The 10154-nt window shown below is 47.8% G+C and overlaps 1 protein-coding gene across 6 annotated transcripts in view; it reads right to left on the reverse strand.

Moving 5' to 3' along the window:
* The window catches only part of ATP6V0A1 (ATPase H+ transporting V0 subunit a1), a 118807-nt gene extending 114151 nt beyond the window's left edge, over positions 1–4656 (reverse strand). For 3 of the 6 annotated variants that reach the window (XM_075350002.1, XM_075349999.1, XM_075349998.1), the window contains exon 1: positions 4401–4655. The gene's annotated coding sequence lies outside the window, so the exon portion shown is untranslated. Of the gene's footprint in view, positions 1–4400 lie in introns of all 6 variants that reach the window. The other 3 variants (XM_075350001.1, XM_075350000.1, XM_075350003.1) reach the window with 2 other exon arrangements.
* Between the last annotated feature and the right edge of the window lie 5498 nt (positions 4657–10154).

Raw genomic sequence — 10154 nt, forward strand, 5'->3', positions numbered from 1 at the left:
GGAATCTCAGCAGTGACCTGTCACTCACGAAGGGGCTGGGGAATCACAGACAGGGAGGAGAAGACCCAGTGTACAGTCTGGCCCCTGTGCACTGAAATCTAAGTTAGAAGAAAACTTGGAATGGTGGATTTCTTCACCAAAGGAATCATCTTAAGCTCTACTACAGCCATGTTTTTATTTTTACTTTAATTTACAAAATCCTTCTGATAAGGTCTCTTTAAATGGGAGATTTAAGGTGATGAAAAACAGTACACGTGTGAACAGTGTCTGGGGGCTGTGGTTGGTACAGCTATATTGGTCTCGTTTGGAAATGTCAGAAGGGAATTTTGTTTACTTACCGTAAATTCCTTTTCTTCTAGCTCCTATTGGGAGACCCAGACAATTGGGTGTATAGCTTCTGCCTCCGGAGGCCACACAAAGTATTACACTTAAAAAAGTGTAACCCCTCCCCTCTGCCTATACACCCTCCCGTGGATCACGGGCTCCTCAGTTTTGGTGCAAAAGCAGGAAGGAGAAAAACTTATAAATTGGTCTAGGGTAAATTCAATCCGAAGGATGTTCGGAGAACTGAAAACCATGAACCAAAAGAACAATTCAACATGAACAACATGTGTACACAAAAGAACAACCAGCCCGAAGGGAACAGGGGCGGGTGCTGGGTCTCCCAATAGGAGCTAGAAGAAAAGGAATTTACGGTAAGTAAACAAAATTCCCTTCTTCTTTGTCGCTCCATTGGGAGACCCAGACAATTGGGACGTCCAAAAGCAGTCCCTGGGTGGGTAAAAGAATACCTCAATAAAAAGAGCCGCAACGGCCCCCTCTTACAGGTGGGCAACCGCCGCCTGAAGGACTCGCCTACCTAAACTGGCGTCTGCCGAAGCATAGGTATGCACTTGATAGTGTTTCGTGAAAGTATGCAGACTAGACCACGTAGCTGCCTGACACACCTGCTGAGCCGTAGCCCGGTGCCGCAATGCCCAGGACGCACCCACGGCTCTGGTAGAATGGGCTTTCAGCCCTGAAGGAAGCGGAAGCCCAGAAGAACGGTAGGCTTCGAGAATCGGTTCCTTGATCCACCGAGCCAAGGTTGACTTGGAACCCTGCGAACCCTTACGCTGGCCAGCGACAAGGACAAAGAGCGCATCTGAACGACGCAGGGGCGCCGTGCGAGACACGTAGAACCGGAGTGCTCTCACTAGATCCAAAGAGTGCAAATCCTTTTCACATTGGTGAATTGGATTAGGGCAAAATGAAGGCAAGGAGATATCTTGATTGAGATGAAAAGGAGATACCACCTTAGGGAGAAAATCCGGGACCGGACGCAGAACCACCTTATCCTGGTGAAACACCAGGAAGGGGGCTTTGCATGACAGCGCTGCAAGCTCAGACACTCTCCGGAGTGATGTAACTGCCACTAGAAAGGCCACCTTCTGCGAAAGACGTGATAAAGAGACATCCCGCAGCGGCTCGAAAGGTGGTTTCTGAAGAGCCGTTAGCACCCTGTTAAGATCCCAGGGTTCCAGCGGACGTTTGTAAGGTGGGACTATGTGGCAAACTCCCTGCAGGAACGTGCGGACCTGCGGAAGCCTGGCTAGGCGCTTTTGAAAAAAATACGGAGAGCGCCGATACTTGGCCCTTGAGAGAGCCGAGTGACAAACCCTTGTCCATTCCGGATTGAAGGAATGAAAGAAAAGTGGGTAAGGCAAACGGCCATGGAGGAAAACCGTTATCAGAGCACCAGGATAAGAAGATTTGCCAAGACCTGTAATAGATCTTGGCGGACGTTGGCTTCCTGGCCTGTCTCATGGTGGCAATGACATCCTGAGATAACCCTGAAGACGCTAGGAGCCAGGACTCAATGGCCACACAGTCAGGTTGAGGGCCACAGAATTCAGATGGAAAAACGGGCCTTGTGACAGCAAGTCTGGGCGGTCTGGAAGCGCCCACGGTTGTCCCACCGTGAGATGCCACAGATCCGGGTACCACGACCGCCTCGGCCAATCTGGAGCGACGAGAATGGCGCGCCAGCAGTCGGATCTGATCTTGCGTAACACTCTGGGCAGCATCGCCAGAGGAGGAAACACGTAAGGCAGTCGAAACTGCGACCAATCCTGAACTAACGCATCCGCCGCCAGAGCTCTGTGATCCAGAGACCGAGCCATGAATGCCGGGACTTTGTTGTTGTGCCGTGACGCCATGAGATCGACGTCCGGCGTTCCCTAGCGGCGACAGATCTCTCGAAACACTTCTGGGTGTAGAGACCATTCCCCCGCATCCATGCCCTGACGACTCAGAAAATCTGCTTCCCAGTTTTCTACGCCCGGGATGTGAACTGCGGAGATGGTGGAGGCTGTGGCTTCCACCCACTGCAGAATCTGCCGGACCTCCTGGAAGGCTTGACGACTGCGTGTGCCGCCTTGGTGGTTGATGTATGCGACGGCAGTGGCGCTGTCCGACTGGATACGGATCTGCCTGCCCTCCAGCCACCGATGGAAAGCCAATAGGGCTAGATACACTGCCCTTATCTCCAGAACATTGATCTGAAGGGAAGACTATCGGAGTCCAGGTTCCCTGAGCCCTGTGGTGGAGAAAAACCGCTCCCCACCCTGACAGGCTCGCGTCCGTGGTGACCACAGCCCAGGTTGGGGGTAGGAAGGATTTTCCCTGCGATAGAGAATTGGGAAGGAGCCACCACTGAAGAGACGTCTTGGTTGCAAGGGAAAGAGAGACTTTCCTGTCGAGGGAAGCCGACCTCCTGTCCCATTTGCAGAGAATGTCCCATTGGAGTGGCCGCAGATGGAATTGTGCGAACGGCACTGCCTCCATCGCTGCCACCATCTTCCCCAGGAAGTGCATGAGGCGCCTTAAGGGGTTGAGTGGATGTGTACCTCCTTCCACAGAAAGCATAAAACTGAGGAGCCCGTGATCCACGGGAGGGTGTATAGGCAGAGGGGAGGGGTTACACTTTTTTAAGTGTAATACTTTGTGTGGCCTCCGGAGGCAGAAGCTATACACCCAATTGTCTGGGTCTCCCAATGGAGCGACAAAGAAATGTATTTTTCTACATTATTTCGGTTGTTTGGTTATTTTTACTACAACAGATGAAAATAAACAGTTAAGATGGGAAGGTTAAGGCTATGTGCGCACAGTGTGTTTTTCGGGTGCGTTTTTGGGCTCCAAACTGCATGACTTTGCTTCCCCAGCAAAGTCTATGAGTTTTCATTTTTGAAACACACAACTTTATTTTTTAGCTGCGATTTGAGCTGGGGAAAAAAATATAGTCATGTCAATTCTTTCCTGCGTTTTACACCCATGCAATGCATTGGAAAAACGCAGCGAACAAAAACGCACCAAAACGCAGTGATCAAAAACGCACCAAAACTGCGTTTTTGCCACGGGTGCGTTTTTGTGCTTTTTTAGCGGCAAAAAAAAAAAAAAAAGACACAAAAATGCAGCGTTTTAAAAAAAGCAATATGTGCAGATAGCCTTACATATTTCATTTAGCTGCCCAATAATTCTGCATACGTAGATAGTTTACTAAGACAAAACCTCACTTTTACCTTCTTAAATAATTAGGTTAAATAACCTTTCGGACTGACGGACAGCACTGTAGTCGTTCAATAATAAAAGTGAGCATGAAAAATACTAAATTGTTTAATAATTGCATATACAATAATTGTGTATAAAGTGTCTACATATACACATTAAAATATTATATATTTTTTTTATTTATTTTTTTTTATCTATATACACCCACCTCTAACATGGCTATATACACACATCCATGGCTGTACATGTACACTATATACGAACATATACACAGCCATGGCTAAATCTATAACTCATTACACATTTAATAAATATATACACACACACACACCCCTATAACCTGGCTGTATCTGTCACCGCACAGTATATACAGACATACATTCATGGTTGTAATGTATATCTCTATCTGTATATACTGTACGGTGACAGATACAGCCAGGTTATAGGTGTGTGTGTAAATATATATATATATTTTTTTTTAATACACACAAATACACATACATACATACATACACACACATAACCTGGCTGTATCTGTCACCACACAGTATATACAGACATACATTCATGGTTGTAATACACATACTATATATATTATATATATATATATACACACACACATACATACATACATATACACACACACACACACACACACACACACACACACACCTCTAACATTGCTATATACACACAGCCATGGCTGTGCCTGTGCACTATATACAGCTCACATCAGGAGGTGTGACTGGCCTGTATATAATCACACATTACTACAGCAGCCTCTGTGTACCGACTTCCCTGCCATTTCCCATTTTCTCCCCGTTCCTCCATTTATTCCATGATCCCCGTACCTTGTAGATGAGCGCTCAGCATCAGCTGCCCCTTCCTCCTCCTTCTGCCTGGAGACTAGCCCAGTGACGTCACTGTTACGTCACCACCAGGAGAGCGCAGGTGACGCGGATCTTTAGGACGTTTTCCAGTTTAGTAAAAATGGTAGAAGAACAGGCAGATTTCTTTCATACACGTCTAAGACGCCATTATTCTATCTCCACTAGACGCCATTATTCTTTCTCCACTCGGCTGAGCTAATGAAGATTCTGCTGCCCACAAATAACATGGCCGCTGATGACAGCCGCTGTGTGTCACGTGACACGTTATCCTGGAGGAATGGGGGAAGGGAATCTGCCGCAGTGAGGAGGGTGGGGTCACATGACTCGTATTGTGCGCTTGACTTGGTGATTCAAAGCTGCGCCCTGAATGAGGCGAAGTGTGACGAGCTGTCGTCTTTCCATAGAATCAGAGAGAGCTTAGTGATAACAGGCAATGCACGGGGAATATGGCCGGTACAGAGCACAGTCACATGAGGGGTCCTGACCATGGCTCATAACAATATGTCTGTTAGCAAACACATCTCTAGGGGGTCCAATCAATATCCAACTGCCATGGGCAACTCAAAAATGGCCGTCCGTGCACATAATTCTGTCAGAAATTACTTGAAAAATGAGCGCCATATTTAGAATGAGTCAGGATAGATTAAATGTGACCTATTTCTTAAAGGGGTTGTCCACTCTGAAATTACAAGTCTGCAGTCACTCTATGAATCCTTATATAGCAGACACTCTGCACTAAGCCAGTGTCAGGTGGCTGCGAGTATGCGATATGTAGGCTCCCAGCCAGAATCCAAGTAGATGGGCTCAGCCTCAATGCAAGCGTCATGCATCGGGGCAGCCGAGCTGCTGGGATCCGGGCAGTCCGTGGCTCGAGGGGTACCGGATCCGGAGGCACCGTCGATCAGTTTTAAATAAAAGGAAAATAATAAAAATAGTCCGGCTACGCCACTCGTGGTGCGTGGCCAGGGATGGAATAGCCGCTGCTGCCAGTCCTCTCTGGGGATGATGGATGGGGCAGCGTGGATGGTGAAGCCCTCCGCGAGTACGGCTTTTCCCCAGAGGCAGGTAAGGGTTAACGTGGAGGCGCAGGGACATAGGTCAGTCCAGACAGGGGAGTACAGTTTGGTCGCTTTTACTTACAGCTGGGTTCGCACCCTGGGGACGTGCTGGATCCCAGGTGTGCCCGAGTCCTGTGTCCCTGTGCCAGCCGACCTGGTGCCACTTGCGCACCGATGCAATCGTGTGTGTGCGAGGGACCTTCCTGGCTTGAAGCACCCGGAGGTTCGTCTGGTGTCTGGGTCCTGCCGCAGGCAGCTTGGACTATTTAAGGGAATTTGTCCCGGTCCTCCCTTTGCTGCTGATGCCTCGGACGTTAGTGGTGGCAGATGAGTCCTGGAAACCCACCCGCCTGGCAGAGTTAACAGATGGCTTGAAGTCCTGGTCTGTTCTGGGATCTGCACCCCGTGCGTGCAGAGTACTGGGAGTCCTGGATTTCCACCCCCACAGGATTCCACTGTCCCTAGAGCTTGAGCTCTCGCTCTCCAGCTACTTTCTTCCCTGAGTGGCTGATCCTTCTCCTCAGGTCCTAGCGGTGTCTTTACTACTACTCCAATGGTTTTCTTACTCCTCACTCTCCTTTCAGTTTCCTTCTCTTTCTCTTTGTCTCAAGATTCCTTTGTCTGTCTTGACACCTTTGCTGTCAACTCTTTCTTTCTTACTACTGCTCACTTCAGACTCCTACTCTCGACTCCTCTCAACAACTTTTCTTCCCCCTTCTCTCTCCCTTGCCACACCCCCAGGCCACTCGCTTCTCCCCCAGTTGGCTGCCTGTTAGCTCACAGTGCCTAGCCCTGTCACCTGGTTCTATAGGAGTCTCCCGCCCTGGTTTTGTAAGTGTCCTGGTGTGCTGGTGTGTACTGACTGGCACAGTTATGTAGGACCCGAGCTGCTACTGTGATGTTACCTCGTTTTGTGACACCTGGTTACCGCAGGGGCGTCACACAAGTGTATTGAGCGAGTCCGTGCCCCTCTAGTCGGATTCCGGCCTAGATTCTGCATATGGCATATTCGCGGCCATGTGCCTGCTCTCAGCGCTGATACTGGCGAATCCTCATAGCACACAGTGTCTGCAATATAAGGATTCAAGTCTGCTGTCACAGAGTAAAGCGGGCTTTACACGCAACGACATCGCTAACGAGATGTCGTTGGGGGTCACGGAATTCGTGACGCACATCCGGCCTCGTTAGCGACGTCATTGTGTGTGACACCGCAGGAACGACCGGTAACGATCAAAAATACTCACCATATCGCTGATCGTTGTCCAGTCGTTCCTATCCCGATTATCGTTGCTGCTGCAGGTACGATGTTGTTCGTTGTCCCTGTGGCAGCACACATCGCTATGTGTGACACCGCAGGAACGAGGAACAACATCGTACCTGCGGCCGCACGCAATGAGGAAGGAAGGAGGTGAGCGGGATGTTCGTCCCGCTCATCTCCGCCCCTCCAGTTCTATTGGGTGGCCGCTTAGTGACGATTCTGTGACGCCGAACGAACCGCCCCCTTAGAAAGGAGGCGGTTCGCCAGCCACAGCGACGTTCCTAGAAAGGTAAGTATAGTGTGACGGGTGTTAGCGATGTTGTGCGTCACGGGCAGCGATTTGCCCGTGACACACAACCGACGGGGGCGGGTGCTTTCACCAGCGACATTTGCTACCGATGTCGCTGTGTGTAAAGCCCACTTAACACACAGAGCGACTACAAACTCATTTCTGACAGGACAATCCCTTTAAGCAAATTATTTATGTGTACTGTGAGGAAGAGAAATGAGCCTAATGCGCGCTAGCAACTTAGACTAGATTTATGGCCAAATGCCATGTGCAACATTATGATGCAATTTTATGATGAAAAAATAAGGCATTGTAAGATGCCTGATTTACATTCGGTATGGCATTGTTGGATGCCTGATTTGTAAGATGCTTGATTTACATCTTGTAAGCGATAGTAAGTTATCTCCTCTCCATATTGCTCAGAGTCTGATCACTGAGACCCAAAAGGATCCTAACCATAGGGCTACAGATCAGCAGTGCCCCCTCTAGAGTGGAGCTCATATATGACCTCTATTGCCTATGGGACTGCGGCAAGTAGTCGACTGCTGAGCCTGGAGCGAAGGTCGAGATGGGCACTTCCACTCAAATTCAAGACTGGGCTACAGTAATGTTTCCATACCATGCAAATCTTTAAACAATATGCCCCCACAGCAGGGTCACCAAAGAGACTTTGTTTAATTTTGTAGACAGCATATGCAAGATTAAAATACATCCAAAATCTTTTTTAAAAGAAGCCTGCCACATCTAAAAATGCTATTTACCTGTAAATATTGTGGTAATCTGCAGGGAAAATAGCATTTAAATCCTGTTTATCCAGCTTATTAGATCAGCGGCTACAGGGAGAAAATTATTATTCTCCCTGCTACTGATGGTTCCTAGTCATTAGGTGCAGGAAGTTGTAACAATCACCCCTCACTACTCAGTGACTGCACTGTTATCACTCGCCAGCACATTGATTGACAGCCTGCTCTGCGCAAACACGCCGCACACATATGCTGAGGAGCAGGCTAAAGATGTGTCGGGGAGTGAATGCAGCACACTCACTGTATAGTTGATGCAGGGAGAATATAGGAAGTGAGAAGATAAAGGGAGAATATAGGAAGCGAGATGATGCAGGGAGAATATAGGAAGCCAGAAGATGCAGGGAGAATATAGCTTCATTTTCTCCTTGTAGCTGCAGCTCCAGTTAGTCGGGTAAACAGGATTCCAACCTAATAAATGATAAAAATGTACAAGTAATAGAGGACTATAGGCTAATATATTGATATATACTCATTACCAGCATTTTCTGTGAGCTGTAAATGAGAAGGTACCATCAGCTTTAAAAAAACCATAGACGCATAACTTTTTTTCATAGGCACTCTAACTTTTAATTCAGAAATTTGTAGAAAGTTGGCAAAATTTGGCCCCCCAGGATAATAATCATATTTATGTAGTACAACTACATTCTGCAGGCACGTGTGCAAACAAAATCAGATATTACTGAGTAACAAATTAATTGCAATCTTAACAATCGAAGTGAGGATCTTATGGACTTCACTATAGTATGACATTGGCAGTGACGCCCCACATTGGCATAGCAGAACGGAAAAGAAGAGGCTGCTCTGTTAATGTGACGTCAACGGAAGCCGCAGAATCGCCGTCAGGAATGGTCTGTACCCATCTGAGCCGACAGAGATCGGTCCCAGGCAGAACAGGCAGGTTGTTAGCAACTAGCTGTCTGTAAGATCTTAGCCCCATAAGGAAAAATATACAAAATTCCCAGAGAACTTGTCATCAGTGGCACTGCATGCAGAGTTTGTGATCTCGGCTCAATGACAAGCCGATATCTCAACCTGCGCATACAGTGCCACGGTGCCATTTTTCTTAAGCCTGCCGGAAAGTTAAGGTGCGCATGCGACAATAACGGTGCAATTTTACTGAAGCCTTCAACAAGATAGATCTGCGCAAGCACCACCTGCGACTAAGGACAACACAGGTGCGGAATTGTAAACAGCATGAAGATACTTACTCCAGTATCAGCAGAGGGGCCGTGGAAGAGATGAAGACCCTACCCACAGTCCCTCACCACAGTCCCATCCCGATGCACAAACAGCTCATTGCACCAAAACTTCAATGGAGATTAAAGAATAACCAGGCTGCAGATTTCTATAGTAAAGGTACCTATTAAATCAGTAAAATAGCGCCGCTATGACCCTACCTTTTCTTTATAATGCCTGATCTTGATGACAGGTTCCCTTTAAAGGGAATCTGTCAGCAGATTTTTGCTATCTCATCTGAGAGCAGCATGATATAGGCAAAGAGTCACTGAGTTCAACAATGTATCCCATAGATTAGTGGCTGCAGCTGTTCTGACACAGTGAAAGATTTGAGATTTTGTATGTAGCAGAGCTCTAGGAGCTACCCCCACCCTCACCATGCTTTCAGTGTCCATAAACAGAAGCTGCTAATCACAAAAAGGGGCAAGTCTGACTACAACTCACTGCTGAGATCCACTAATGATAAAGATAACTGGGTTAAGCTAACATTGCAGGTAAACAAAAAAAGACTGAGATAACAGAGGCTGGGCTGAATTTTTAACTCTTGCAGCATGCTGTCTACAGATTACATTGCAGAAACCTGCTGTGAGGCAAATCCCGGGATATGAAGATGAATTATGACTCCAGTCATAATCCCTCATCACTCCCTGGCAGTGCCCCCTCCCTTCTTGTTCTCAGTGTTCCACTTACACCTCCATGGCCATGTCCTGTGATATGGAGATGAGGTGGTGTGGGAACAATGGACACAGGATGACTCCCTGCCGTCACCCTGTAGTAGGAGCTGCTAGCTAGTTAGCAAGGCTATGGAAATAGCCAGACAGAACGACTCCAGTAAAAAATGGTTCATATCTCGCAAGCCATATTTCCGATAAATATGGCAACCATAAAAATGGTGTCTCCGCATGCGGACGATGCCGGCACACCCTTTTTATGGGAGCAGGACATTGGGAAATGCCCCAGGCGTGATATCAGCCAATGGGGAACTGGCAGACAGGTCATGAGTCCCCTCGTTCTGTGGCTAAATTCATAGCTGTCACAATGAGAGCGTTGGCGTCCGCCTACGACGCTCCC

This window comes from Anomaloglossus baeobatrachus, chromosome 5, assembly GCF_048569485.1.
Source record: "Anomaloglossus baeobatrachus isolate aAnoBae1 chromosome 5, aAnoBae1.hap1, whole genome shotgun sequence".
Lineage (NCBI taxonomy): Eukaryota > Metazoa > Chordata > Amphibia > Anura > Aromobatidae > Anomaloglossus > Anomaloglossus baeobatrachus.